At 41.7% G+C, this 15,684-nt stretch overlaps 1 long non-coding RNA gene across 1 annotated transcript in view; it reads right to left on the bottom strand.

Annotated features, from left to right (window-relative positions):
* Positions 1 to 15,684, bottom strand: part of LOC135984145 (uncharacterized) — a 34,390-nt gene that overhangs the window by 1,465 nt on the left and 17,241 nt on the right. Inside the window, exon 4 of the long non-coding RNA XR_010602052.1 lies at positions 6,394 to 6,505. This is a non-coding gene — a long non-coding RNA (uncharacterized LOC135984145). The remainder of the gene's footprint in view (positions 1 to 6,393; positions 6,506 to 15,684) is intronic.

Consider the following 15,684-nt stretch of genomic DNA (forward strand, 5'->3'; position numbering starts at 1 on the left):
AAACTTTACTTTATCATTTTCTGGTATTGAAATAAGACATTTTTGAAAGTTAATTTTTGTAGAATCAGTATTTTTTTAAATTCCTCATGTAACTAAACCAACCAAGTCATTTTTACAATATTTCTTTATCTCAAAAAGGGCAAATGGCAAATTTAGATTTTTCTTCTGTTTTTCAACCAGCATTTATAATTTTAAAACCAAACCTCCTTTTAGGATTATGCATGTATGATCTCAGTAGAAGAACAATTGTTTTAAAATTCAATTTTGGGAAAAAATGCTTTACTGATTCTTGTTATCAAAACTATAAAAGGGGCGCTTTCTAAGATTGGGGGGGAGGAGTGTTTTTTTTAATCCAAATTTAGCAAGTAATTAGTCATGCCTAATTGCTCTGGCTAACAGTCCTTTATAAATAGGATAGATTGTGAGTAAGGATGGCACAATAACTTTCAATGTCACATTGATTTCAATGCGGACTACTCATGTAGCAAGGTACTGTTCAGTCAAGAAGGATGGCAAAATTGGGGCTGCAGATAGATAAATAGGTAGAAAAATAGAAGACTATAGCTTTGTATATTTTGAACAACCTGCTTTTAAAAATAAAAAGTTATTATTCATTAAATTCTGCTCTGAGCATCAGCAAGGGCCACATTTCTAGTAAAATGTTTATCTTCATGAAAGACGGAGAACACCACCTTGGGAATGGAATTCATCCATAGAGTTGCCTATAGATGTTTACATTGTCCTCTTATAATGTTTCTGATGAGATACCAGAAATGCATTATTTCATCTTTAGGGTTTCTTTTATCTACTACCGAGGGCAGCCAATCCAGTATTCTTCTTTAGGGGAGAACAAGAGGGAGACATTTCTAAGTGTCATAAGGAACATTTCTATACACACTGTAGAAGAGGTGGGGATAAGTTAACTCAGGCTTTCGGATGGATTTTCCCAGTGTAAACTGGTAGAGGGTCCACAATAATGGAAAGTCACTAGAGTACATGTCTGTGGTGGTACAAATCAGATGCAACCTCACGGACATAAGGGACCTGGGTTGGATTGGGTTAATGTATCTGGTTCAGTATTAATGGCTACTGTGTGCAGGGATTCTACACAGTCCCAGTAGGAATGGAAGCTTCCACGCAGGAGGATGCCCAGTGAAGGATGGTGTTACTGCTGCCTGCTCTTTAATGGGCTGACACCTCCCTGGGATGAAAGAGGCTTAAACCGGTATAATTTAAGCCTCATGGAGCCAGTTTTACTGAATTTGTCCCTGCAAACTTTCTATGCATCTGCAGTGGAAGATCGCCCTCTAAAGGAGGATTCTGAGCACGGCCACCAGCTGGGGAAACTCCAATGGTGCTGAGCTGCCAACGGGTGGATAAGAGAGGCCAGTGAGGTCCCAGACTGGCGCAGTGGGACCTCATATAGCCTTTGCCTCCAGTAGATCCCAAGGGATGCATGACGTTTTGTGCTTGAAAGTTTGAGCTCTTAGCCATGTGGCAGAAACCCCACCCCTAATGAAACAATTCCGTAGAAACTGCCAGATTCTCAAAGATTTCCTTCCTCTTCGTGTCTCACCTCAGGATGAAGTAGTTGCACTGGAACAGCTGCATTTACTGCAGTGAGTTTGTACTGGTTTGGCAGAATGTGATTTTAATTTATAATTTCAGCAGATAATATTTTTAAGCTGATTTTATTGACTTACATTTTCACAGTTGTAAGAAACTATAGGGGGGTGTCAGACAATTATTTTACAGTAAAAGTTGAGATTCAAAAAGTTAAAGCTTTATAACCATTAACACACAATTTGTCAACATCACATGTCAAAAGGTACTGCGTAAATATTCTTAAATCAAAACTAATAAAAGTTCTCAAGCAGCATTTTTCTTACTTTGCCCATCTTGGAAATTAGATTCCTATTGATGGAAATAGCCTTTCGTCATGTGTCTGGTGAAATTGACGTTTATCAACATTTACCAATAAAACTTGAATCCTTTCAAGCCTAGGTATAACATAGCAGAAAACAGCTAGTATGCCATGTATATAGAAAATGTTTTATTTTTCTATAAAGTGACTCCTTCCGTTGACAGTTAATTAAGAGAATCATAATTATGAGGTGTAGTTACCAATGGAAAATGCCTTGATAAGCAAGCCTGTTAAAATTTTAAAGTAATATTACTATTTACGATAGCAGGGTTAAAGATAGTGGGGCTCTACAGCCAACCTATACGTTTAAAAGAACTTCATAAATCAGTACCATAACATAACAGATATGTCGGCAATTTCTTCTGATCTGACTGCATCAAATATTTAGAATGCCTGACTTTAGAGTGCAGTGAGCTATAACTACTGTGGTGGTAGGGTTTTTAAACCAAAATGGAAATTCACTGAGTTGGCCTCCTGCAGTTTAGCAGCATGTGCAATTAATTTCCTCTAATTCTCTTTGAATAGCTCACTTCTTCATGAAAAGAAAAAAAATCTCTGAATGACTTCAAGGAAGAAAACACTTCACTGTCTTATTTTTTTTTAAGGGTCCTGTGTTAAAAGGTCTACTGCTACAAGCTTTCTGCATAAGGATTCACTCTGACTTCAGTGGGAGCTTCTTGCAGAGGGTTTCCAAGACTTGGTCCAAAATGTACAGATACACTTGTATTTACCTTGCTAAGAAACAGCAACACTGTCTTGAATACATCTTTTACCTACTGCTCAGTTGTGTATTATGCATCCATCTCTGCGCCTGATCCTCAGAGGATACAATTGCTACAATCCCAACTAATAGTAGTTCAGCCTTCAGCTAAAGCTGTGGTGACTCATGGGGTGAGCTCTAGAAGTTCCAGGTTCAGTCCCTAGTGATGATCAAGATGATAGTTGGAGAGGAAGGATGGTCTAGTGGTTAGGGCACTAGCTTAGGACTTGAAAGACCTGTTCAGCCACAGACTTCCTATGTAACCTTAGGCAAGTCATTTTGCTTCTCTGTGCCTCAGTCTCCCATCTGCAAGATGGGGATAATAGCACTGCCCTACCACCTAGGGAGGGTAATGGGGGTGTAGAGGTGCGGACTCACCCCTGTGGCGCCTCCTGCTGGTGATTTCCAGGAATTAGCTACTTCCAGCTCCGGAGTGCCCTCTGCAGGCCAGTGATCTGCCTGTCATCTGGCCCCCCCATGTCCCTCCCTGGACCCTAGTGCCCTTTTACCTGGGGTACTGCCCCTAGCAGTAACCCCTTCAGTCTTAGGGTCTCCCCTCCCTAGGGAACCCCCACCCACAATTCCCACCTCGCCTCAGTATAAGGCTACTGCCAGTCATCATCTAGCCCCACGCCCTGGGGCAGACTGCAATATCAGCCTACTCATCACTGGCAAGGCTGGGTTTGGACCTGCTACCTTGGCCTATCCCTGGGCTACCCTCTACAACTAGTAGGCCGCAGCCTGGGGCTTTCCAGGCTGGAGCTCCCCAGCTCCTCTTCCTTTCCCCAGCCCTGGTCAGGTCAGGTCAGGTATCATTGAATCATAGAATATCAGGGTTGGAAGGGACCTTAGGAGGTCATCTAGTCCAACCCCCTGCTCAAAGCAGGACCAATTCCCAACTAAATCATCCCAGCCAGGCTTTGTCAAGCCGGGCCTTAAAAACCTCTAAGGAAGGAGATTCCACCACCTCCCTAGGTAATGCATTCCAGTGCTTCACCACCCTCCTAGCTCCCTACAGCCAGGCCCTTCTCTCTCTGAATGTAAAGAAAGACTGCACCCTGGCTCCCAGCCTTTATAGGGCCAGCTGGGCCCTAATTGGGGCGTGGCCCAGATGCGGCTGCTTCCCCAATCAGCCCAGCATTCAGAGCTGCAGCCCTCTTTAAGGGCTGATTTCAAGCCCTTCGGGGCAGGAGTGGGTGACCACCCTGCTACGGGGGCCCAATAAGTACCACAGCTATGGTTTACACTGGTTAATGTAAATCTCATAGAATGGTCTCATCTATGTTTCTTTCTAAGCCTTCTCAAACATTTTCAGCTTGCATCAATTCTGTGCCAGTGAGAATGGTGAGAAATTGAGAGTGCTGACTGGCAAGCCCTGCATTCGGGGGGGAACAACCACTTTCATTGCAAAAAAGAATTATGGTTTTAAATTTCTTATTCACTGACAAAAATAGTACTGACTATCAGTTTTAGGGCAAGGCCACAATAACTACAATCTTCCTCCTAAAACAACCTCAGAACTACTTGTAGACTTATTCAAACAATAACAAAGTGGACAGGAGTGTAGAGAAAAAAGAAACAAGTAATAAATATTATAAGATACATCAAACATGAGCAGAAAAATGTCATATTTATAAACTCTTCCAATCTGTTCATAACCATTATCCTCTGTGATATGATCTAATAATAAATGCTAGTTACATTCTTTCATTTTGAACCTATCTACTTGAAAATCCCAAAAAGAAACATTGTTCATTTCAGAGACCTCATATAGGGGCATATTTTCCCTAGCCCCTTTGGCCAGCATGCAGGGGGGAAGTGGGACAGGAAATCTGAAGCAGCATGTTCCCACCTTGGGTGCCCCGGACACTGGCCAGGAATACTTGGGGGTATGCCTACACTGAAGAGTTAACCTGGGCTCTTATGAGGGTTTTAGCTTTAGCCCCACTACCATTCACACAATAAAACCCCAGTCCATTGGTGATTCACTACTCTGTGTCAGCAACTTTTATCAGGCTTGACATACTCACTATACCTAACACACAGATGTCAGAACATATACTCAAAAGGTGGCATGTAATAGATCATTGGAAAACGAATAGCTCACTGATCATTAATATTCTTGAGTGATATATGTATGGCCAATGCACAAAGTACTTGACAGATGGTCTAGAAATATGTGACTAATAAATACGTTTTCTCTACACAAAGGAAAGAGGCCAACACCTCAAACCAGGTGTGGCCAAATTCAATGAGCTATTCTTTTATATTGGAGGCTTCAGGAAGAGATCATTTGCATTGTAAAAAGACCATAAGCAGGGGAGAAGACAGCATGGAGTCTACACCAGACAGCATGGCATCCACACTCACCAGGAAAAGGAACATTATCTGAAGATACAGTACAGAAGAATACATTTCAAAGGTTTACTGGATTATAAAGTGAGGGGGAGCAAGCCTCTAATTTGTCCATCACTTCGGGAATTGGAAGGGGCAGAACTTTTGAAATAGTAAAACATTGGTCCTTCAACTCTGGGGGCTGAAGTCTCTGGGAAGTAAGTTTAAGTAAAAAAATTGCTTAGGCAAAGTCTTTAACTTGCTGAAATTAAGTTTTAGTCTTAGAAGCATATTTTTACTTGTTTGCTTATCACGTTTCTATCTTACTTCCTTATCCTTGGTATCAATTAAATCTATGACTTTTTGTTTAATAAACTTGTTTTAGTTTTACTATAAAAATTCAGTGCTGTGATTGAAATAAGGCTGTTTGTCAAACAACAGTACAACTAAGGAGCTGCAGTGTATTGATCCTTTAAAGGAGTAACAAACTTAATAACTTCTATGGAAAGGAGAGGGTTGGACACTACAAAGGCAGATGGTGTGGAGAAAATTTGGGACCAGGAGGGTGTTGGAATCACTCTAAAAACCCATAACATGGTGGTGGAAGCCAGGGTGTGACCTGCATGCTTGTATGCTGGCTGTTGGTGTCCAGGCTGTGCGCCACAGCAGCTTAGCATTTAAGGCACCGGGCAGGTGATGACACAACCCCTTTACTGGTCTGGCTAGAACCCCAAATTGTCACACCCAGGTTTGGAGGTGCTTTAAACCTGAGCTAGCGTTCCTTAGTCTCAGCCACCAAGGCAGAGCAGGGAGGGACCGCTGGTCTGCCGCCACCCCTCCCCCTCCCCAACTCCCATCACCTCCCATGAGGTTGCTATGGCTGCAAGTAAAGCTGATAGTGGCTGCATTTGAGAAACTCTGTTTTAGAGTAAGGTGGGGTAAATTGTGCCGCTATTAGGGAGCAGCCTGCTTTGTCGCTCTCTGTTTTGGGGTTCTTGTGTGTGATCATTCTGAATTCTACAAAATAGTGTTATGTTGCACTTATGTACAGAGCCAATGCCAGGGGTACCATAACTAATGCTAGTCCTATATTACCTATTGATTAGGGGGGGAAAAGAGTAAAACAAAGTTTGTAATTTTCCTCTGAATTTGAATAGCATCTTGCACAATACATGCATTTCAGCCATCATCTACAGCTTTATTAGTTTAGCACTATATACGTCCATGCTTATCTCAAGTCAGTCAATTTCTCCACTAAGTAAAGAAGGCTTTACCTGGAATCTTAAAATATGTTCATATTCCTTGAAAGCAATGTACTTATTCTTTACAGACTTATTAGGGAGGTATGGATGTCAGCACCAAGAGTTTCACTTACCTTAACTTTTCCATCACAGTTAGCGGATAAGGGGGAGACATTCGGTGCTCTGCCATGGATCTCAGCGTAAACAAGAATCAGCCCCTAAACATAACCTTGCAGAATCTAAATTCTTTGATGAAACAAAATGCAATGTCATGGCTCGGATCCGAAGCATTTGCAGAATTTCAACATAAGAACAAGAACAGATATGTTTTCAATCACAACATTCAAAATGTCTTTCTACTGCGGTAAATTGTTGTTGCCAGAACAGATTATATCTAATAGCACAACTTTGCAAATAAAATTAGTAAACCCTAAAGCTGTTTTCCGCATGAGTTTAACAATAATACAACTAGGGGGAAAAGAGGCTTGTCACAGGTTTCAGTGCCTTGTTTGATTCCACACTAAACAATTCCATGATTAAATATTACTTGACAGTATAAAACCTGCACTCCTGCTGCAACTTTATTTGGACGGGTTTTAAACGTTCAGATTAAGGTCCCTTCCTTCCTGCTGCAGGTTACAAGCAATCCCTTCTCAAGCCAAGGAGAATCGTGTGTGTCCTGTGGTGGGAGAATCTGGCCCTGAGTGTTACAAAATGTAAAACAGACTGGAAACACCAATTTGAGATCCCATCCAGCAACGTGCATGACTCTTTGCGAACTCCCTCAGTTAACACAGTGCTTATAGTAAGGATGGGAAAAGCTCAAAACATTTAGCTTTAATAATGACCTAGCAGTACAGAGGCTTAACTCAATTTTCTAAATTTTGAGGAACTGTAAAACTAGGTCCTGTGACCCTCCTTAGTTCCCATCCAAAGACCAGATTAGACTAGCACCTAAAAATCTGCCACCCAGCTTCCCCATTTCTCCACAGTGGAAGAAGTCTGCATGAGCCCCCTCTCCCTGCTCAGCTGTGCTAGCCATTGCATTGTGGAGTGGAGCCAAGGCTCCACTCAGTCCCCATCCCTGCCCACTCACTCACCAGCCACCTGCACTGAGGTAGTCATGGCCCAGGTACAGCTGCATTCTGCTTGCACTGCTATGTGCAATATGTGTGACCCACACACAGGGCAGGGGTATATCCTTAATCCTCTGCATGTCAGTATAGCACGGTCATAATCAGGCCAGATATTTTCTACAATGTTGTCATGGATGAGGGCGTATGTTGATAACATACCAGCCCACTGCGATTTTGGGGGGAGGCTTTGAAATTGACTAATCCCTTTTGTGTTAAGTTCTTCTTTAAAGGGGTAGCACTGAATTTAGATATACTGAGCCTGATTCTGTAAATCAGTAGTAATTCCAGTGATGTCAGAGTTTGCCCAGTCTCAAACCAAGTTAAATTAAAGGACAATCAGGCCCCTTCTGGCTGTGCTGAATATCTCTGACCATGGTTCTTTGTTCAAACAATTTATGTATTAAATGAAAAGCAACATCTGTCTTTGTTCTTTCTACCTCAAGAGGACTTTACACAGACAGTTTAATAGAACAGTGCATTAGACAGTAAGCAACTCCTGCTTTTTTTTTGATAGCTAATATTTTTAAACCAAAAATGTATTTGAAATGATCAGCATATTTTATCTATTTTCTTCAATAGGGAATGAGATGGAATGGAACCACAGACAATGGAACCATGGAAACTGAAATGTTTACATTACCGACAAAGTTCTTATTTCATTTAGATTGTAAATCAGGAGTAAATTCATTGACTTCAGTGGAGTTGCTCAGTATTTTCAATGACGTAATTTAGAGGCGAATTTGGCCCTGAATGTGTAAGGAAAGTCAGAGTGGAGGCTTGCAGTAAGGTTTTATATCATTGACTAGGAGGTGATTACATTTCCTCCAAATCACCACTATACGTCACCTCTCATTACTTAGGTAAAATCTGAATCTGCAGTTAATAATATTCTCTTTTTTATGTTGCATGATATAGTTTTGAAACTTAATTTTGGAAAATTTCCTAACTAGTCAGTATCTCCCTGTACCTCTCTTCCCTCCTCTTCTCACCCCCTCCCCCCGCCCCCACATTTCAGTTCATGGAATTCTCATTTTAAAGCCACCTCTTTGATAGTGTAGATAGATATTTTTCTAGTACTGTCACGTTAGCAAACATTCTTTTCTGATACATTAAAAAACAAATAGATACTACCGCAGTTCCGGTTCTCAAGTATGCTGCATTCAGCTCTGTAGATAAGACTACATATATCCGTACATGCCTGTCGATTGCTATTACTGTTATGTATCTTAAAAGAGGAAACATTGATACAAAGTCACTCTTCAAATATCTTCAGTGCAAGTCAGTTTTTTTCAATGTAATTCACTCCCCATAATATTGTTCTGTATACAAGGATCCTAATCCTGCAATCACATTTCTGTGGGGCTTATACAGAGCTCTGTGAAAAATGCAGAATATTTAGCTATGTGCAGCACCATGGTTTTGTTAATTCTACTGATGAAGGCCATGATCCTGCAAACACTTATGCATGTAACGTTAAGTATGTGAATAGTCCCATCAAGATCATTTTCCTCTGTCTTTTCCTGAATTGTTTTCAAGATGAGGTATTTTTATATTAGGATTTTTTCCCCCCTGAATTTTCAACTCATCAGGGTTACTCACATCCCACTAGACTCAATGAAACTACTCACATGTTTAGGTATTTGTAGAATCAGAATTTGTAGGTTACTTTGTAGCCTAAAGCAAAGTGCAAATGATGCGATGGATGATCCTGTGGCTATACTGGGATTGTCCTGGCATTCACTGGATACATAAGGGCTGAGGCACATCTTCCCTTTGTGGGGGCAGAAATTATGCACACAAAATCTGCACCCTCAAAAATGAATTGCAGTCATAATTCTCTGAACTTGGGTTTCTACCCAGCGGATTTGCATCTAGAAAAGGGAAGCTTTTTGGAATTTTGGAAGATTTTGTTAACACCAAAATATGATGTTTCCTTTGGACCTCAGCTTTTAACTAAAGGTGTGATTCAGCCAAAAGTTGCATGTTCAATATTAACTGTGGTGTTGCCTGACTTTTGAGCCCTTTACCATGCAGCCTTCACAGTGGCCAATACAGTCCCCCGGACTCTCACACACACTTTACTACCTTGTGAGTTTTGATAGAAAAATGAGGGTTTCACAACAGAACTTACTAAATATTAGAGACTGGCATGTTACTACTACAAGGTTGCTACTAAAGAAGACACCAATAGAGAACTTCACAGGACTTACTTCATTATATTAAAACATGAAATTTTGTTGACCTTCTTGTGCATTCCTTATTCTGAAGGCAACAAGAATGCTCTAGCTCAAGGTTGATTTTAATGGGTTTTATATAAAATTCCATACTGGTCCAACTTTCTACAGCAACATACTTGTCAAATTATGTTTAATTGAGTGTCAATATGAGCAAAGTATGTCCATTGAGGGCCTGATCTAATCCCTACTGGAGTCAGTTGAAAATGTCCCTCGGAGTTCAGTGAAATTTGGTTCAGACTCTCAATGAGGCAGAGGTTTTGCTTTAAAAATTGTATGGAATCATGTAATTAAAACCTGTTATAATAACTACGCATAAGTGGGCACAATTAAGGTTATGCAAGCCACCTTAATGCTGACATTTATGAACTTTTTAAGTGCTTCATTTTGCAACCTTCACATTCTTTTAATATTAATTTTCATTATATTAATTATAAGAGTTGCTCAAAAACATATTTTTTTCTAAAAATGGGGTCAAATTTTTGCATCAGCTCTAATTATCATTACAGAGGCATGCATGCTTTTCTGCCTTGAGAATCTTTTGGTTAGGAGAGTTTGTATAACTACAAGTTAATACGGAATAATAATATAAATACAGTAAGTAACATTTAAAAAAATCAACATTTGTCAATATATACCACACAATTGCAATAATTATTTCCACTTTTATAGTGCAAAATTATTGCAGCTAAGTTTTTAATGGCAAACACTGTATTTTGCAAATAAATTTGGAAATATTCAAACAGCTGTTTCCATTTAATTTTGCACCACTCTCTTTTCTGCCTTAAAAAAAGTGATACTTTACCTGATTAATTTACCTAATAATTTGACGTGATCTGCTTCTGCCTATAAATATGGTTAAGGTAGTTAAAGACTATATTTTACACATTCCTTTCTTTGAACCCTTAACTAAGTAGCACTTGTTTTAATAAAAGCAAAATTTTAATAGTTGACTGTATTTTTTTTATTCCACTTCTGTAGGTCCGCTGATAATGACAGGTAAAATAAAACACATTTGTTCACAGAAAAGATATAAATGACACAGTACTGTCTCTTTAAAAATGCAGTTCCATCAATCAGAACTGATTACAAATTCATCACCTTGAATCAATTTTTGTTCACAAGTTCAAAAGGAATATGTGCTTGAGGCACTAGAAATATTTATTATACATGTGGACATTATTAAAAGTTTATTGAAATCCTTTACCAATGAAAATTGTTTCTGTTTTGTTTTGGAACACATCTCACAAAAAGCTGGTGCCTTTACTGTCTGGAAACTCTAGTGACACCTTAACCTTGAATTTGGAGACAATTGATCCTTGCTAGAGATATTAACATATTTACACATGTACTCAGGCAAACTATTAAAACTTTAACTTGCCTAATTTAGGAAAAAATGTGTGTCTGTATAGTTTCCTATACAATTTCCCTATACCAATGATAGTTTTCAAAGAAAAATAGCTTCTAATAGCAAAATTTGTACTAACTCACATTTTTTCCCTTGTAATAGAGTAGAGACAGAAAATGGAAACTTAAGTGCATGGAAGTGCTGGTGTAAGACTACATCTGGAATCAATAGTTTTTTTTTTTCAGAATCTTGACCACATCTTTCAGAAAGTGGTAAGTTCTGCCAAATGGACACATCTTGCTGGCTGCTAAACACAAACCAGAAAATCATGAGTTTGTTTAAAAGAAATGGAATGTAACAATACCCTGTTGCACATAAGAAGATTCCACTGTATTTGTAGCCCATTGGTCTAGCTTACCTTTGCATTATATTCTGCTTTTATTATATTCAGCAATAAATGCAAGAAACCTACCGGCCTGTATCCTGTAAAACATTAGCTTCTGCAAGTTAGCATAAGGCTTGAGGCCTATGAACTTTGAACAAATGAACTTTTAATAGATATACGGCCCAACAGAAAACCACAGAAATTGGGGAGCGGAAAATAGTGTGTTTAAGGGGTTAGAGGAGTTCCTATAGTTAGGGCCCTACCAAATTCATGGCCATGTAAAAGGCATCATGGACCATGAAATCTGGTCTCCCCTGTAAAATCTGGTCTTTTGTGTGCTTTTACCCTATGTGCTTTTACCCTGGTCTATTGTGTGCTTTTACTATCCAGATTTCATGGGGGAGACCAGCGTTTCTCAAATTGGGGGTCCTGACCCAAAAGGGAGTTGCAGGGAGGTCACAAGGCTATTTTAAGGGGGTCACGGTATTGCCACCCTTACTTCTGTGCTGACTTCAGGGCTGGGCAGCCGGAGTGCAGCGGTTGTTGGCCATGCGCCCAGCTCTGAAGGCAGCGCCCTGCCAGCAGCAGTGCAGAAGTAAGGGTAGCAATACCATATCATGCCACCCTTACTTCTGCGCTGCTACCTTCAGACTGGGTGGCTGGAGAGTGGCAGTTGCTGACTGATGGCCCAGCTCCGTGGGCAGCAATACAGAAGTAAGGGTGACAATACCATACCAGGCCATCCTTACTTCTGCGTTGCTGCTGGCAGCAGCTCTGCCTTCAGAGCTGGGCTCTTGGCCAGCAACCACCGCTCTCCAGCTGCTCAGCTCTGAAGGCAGCACCACTGCCAGCAACTGTGCAGAAGTAAGGGTAGCAGTACCGCAAACCTCCCCTACAATAACCTTGAGCCCCCTCCCCCCCGTACTCCTTTTTGGATCAGGACCCCTACAATTACAACACAGTGAAATTTCAGATTTAAATACAGTAACTCCTCACTTAACGTTATAGTTATGTTCCTGAAAAATACAACTTTAAGTGAAATGATGTTAAACGAATCCAATTTTCCCATAAGATTTAATGTAAATGTGGGAGGTTAGGTTCCAAGGAAATTTTGGGGGGGCAGACAAAAGGCATTATATACAATTGCAGGCAAGGACACTAGGAAGCACCTTTGCAGCAGCAGCAGCGGCAGCTTCCCTGGAGAAGAACAGGCGCCGACTTTGCCGGGGGATGCTCCAGGCCTGCCTCTTCCCGTCCCCGCTCCACCTCTTCCCACCCCCACTCCTCCTCCTCCCGAAAGTCCTAAGCACCGCCAAACAGCTGTTGCAGCACTTCCCTGCTCCTCCCCCACCCTCCCAGAAAGTCCTAAGCGCCACCAAACAGCTGTTTGGCAGTGGGAGAAATGCTGGGAGGGACGGGGAGGAGGCGGAGAAGAGGAACTTGTGCAATGCTCCCTTGTAAAGTCGCTGCTCTTCCACCGAATCTTACAAGCAGTCGACAGAGCAGGCAGCCAAATGACATTATAAGGGAGCATTGCACAACTTTAAATGATCATGTTCCCTAATCGAGCGGCGACGTAACTTTGAAACAACGTTAAATGGGAAGACGTTAAGTGAGGAGTTACTGTAGCTGAAATCATGAAATTTACGATTTTTAAAATCCTATGACCATGAAATTGACCAAAATGGACCGTGAATTTGGTAGGGCCCTACCTATAGTGTGAGTGTTGCGACTGTGCACATCAGGATTCCTAACTATATAATAATTTGAATCATATTGAGCCTGATCTTGGGACAAGAACCTGTCAACCCTCAAAGTGATAAGTGGGAATTCTTAAGTAATCAATACATAATCTATAGATCAGGCTACAGATTTGTAACAATACTCTGCTGCAAATAAGAACATTCCACTGTATTTCTAATGACATTCTTATTAGTGGTATTAATGGGAAGTTGATCCACTGATGCATCAAGACAGACATTCTGCCTTCCTTGAAATGGGGCAGGCATTGTCAAGAGTGCACACGTCTTTGCTTTTCTGCCCAATTTAATGTTGAACTAAATGAATTAAGCACTTGGAAGGATTTCCACTTTTAGAGGGAGAAGTTTGGAAGGGGGTAGGAGGAGATCAGTTGTTGGAAACAGAAAGTTCCACACCAAGCTGACAATCAAATGTGACTTTTTAATTGGTGAGAAAGCATGACTCACCAATGCTATAGGCATGGATTACGTAAGTTTATCAAAAGGGAAAGGGAACACAGTGTAGTTTTCACTGCTTGCCATGTAACACTTATATTATAAAAGAGAACATAGCTATCACATGGGTTTAACAAGGGGTGTGTGTGTAATCCTCAGAAGTACCTTCAGTTAGGAATGATGTACTACAGTAAAAATTAATGCGAGCTGATCACTTCCTTACGATTTGTTTACACGGAGAGCTCTAGAATGCCACCTTTAAATGTGTTTTATTTGAGCTGACTAGCAGTGCAGAACACAAATCAATATAATGATGGAAAGTCACACAGCAGTCTTATCTATAAATCTAGAAGTGTCAATATTACAGAATTCAAGAATTCTAGTTTTATAGAAAATAAATTCTTTTCAACTCTGAAATACAATCTGCATCAAAAATGGCTTGTTTCATGCCATCATTTCAAAGAACTTTGAAACAGAAAATCAGACATGTGCATATAATTACATTTAATATATGGCTTTAAAGGTCTGTTAAGGATGTTTGTGCTGCTCTCATGGCATGAAGCAGCCTTAAATCCAGTTTAACTGCCAGTGGAGAATTCCTCCTTCCTGGGGGCAGGGGGATGGGGAGGGAATCTTTCAGTTATGTAAGGCCACTATATTAGTTTCTACTCTATACCTCTAGGGAAAATTGGGTATGGGATTGATGCCAATGCAACTGATTGATTGCCAGATGCCAGAACAACCCCTAAGGGCCAATAACAGTTGGCTTAACATAGAACAGCCTGTAGGCTGTGCTGTTTTATGCTGCAGGCTTGATGGCACCCAACATCCTCAGGATTGGGAAAATACATAGGTAACTTGGTGACCTTTACACCCTTCCTATGAGCTCAGCCAGTCCCACGATTCTGGGGTATAGAGAATTTTTAAAGGATTTTAATCTATTTAAGACCTTTGGGTCTGATTCAAGAAAAAAGTCTGTCCAAGCTCTGATGCTGCCTTTGATACACTTCCTGAGGTAGGCTTGTGTTGTGGATGCAAACATGCGCTGTTGTTACCCCAAAACTTGCTTTTTTGTATGCAAAATCAGAGATCAGTCCAGCGTTCTTAGATGTACTGGATAGAGATGAAGGTCACCGCTGTGCGGTGGGCTAGCACAGCCCTGTTCACTACAAAAAAAACCCCAAAACAAACAAAAAACCCACAGTAGCCTTTAAAATAGGGCCTCAGCAAAATTTAAATGAGGCACAGGGATTTTCACTCTCCAGAGGGCCTATTCAAAGTCTCATGTATGATTTAGTCTCCAAGTTAAAAGCCGAAAGCCCAAGGCCTGATCTTGCAAAGTGCCTTCAGTTCCTGTTAACAGGGTTAAGCTCTTAGGAGTTACTCCTACACATGAGTGAAATTCACCCATCTTCACTACTACATAAATGTGTAGGATTTTACTAACAACTGTCGAAGTAGTTGGCCCGTATTGTATGTGTGACTGAAATTGTTTGTAAAATAGTTTGTAATGTTATTGTAACTGTGTTGATCCCAGGATATTAGAGAGACAAGTTGGGTGAGGTCAGGGCTGGCTCCAGGCACCAGCCGACCAAGCACATGCTTGGGGCGGCACCTGGTAAGGGGTGGCCAATCTTGGGGTGGCGGGGGGGGCGCTCAGGGGTTTTTGGGGGGGGTTGGTTGGGTGGCACTGGGGGTGGGGTGGGTTGTTTTTGTTTCATCGGCTGGGCGCATGGGGGGCGGGATTCGGCAGCGGCATTCCGCGGGGGGGGGGGGCGCGGCGGGGCACGGCGGGGCGTTCTGCGGGTGTGGGGGTGGCGGCGCAGCAGGGCGCTCCACAGGGGGTGTGTGTTCGGCAGTGCGGCTCGGGTGTTTGGTGGTGTGGCACTCGACAAGAGGTGTGTGTGGCGGCGGGGGGGTTCGGCAGCATGGTGCTTGGCACTCCGCGGGGGTGTGTGTGTGTTTGGCAGTGCTCTGCGGGGAGGTTCGGCGGCACGGCGTTCGGCGGCGCGCCGCGGGGGGTTGGGGGGTTCGGCTGGGGGGTTCAGCTGCGTGGCGCTCCGCGGGGTGGGGGGGGTGACGTCGCGGTGCTAAGGGTGTGTGTTATGGCAGCGCTATGGAGGGCGC

Source organism: Chrysemys picta, chromosome 5 (assembly GCF_011386835.1).
Source record: "Chrysemys picta bellii isolate R12L10 chromosome 5, ASM1138683v2, whole genome shotgun sequence".
Classification (NCBI taxonomy): domain Eukaryota; kingdom Metazoa; phylum Chordata; order Testudines; family Emydidae; genus Chrysemys; species Chrysemys picta.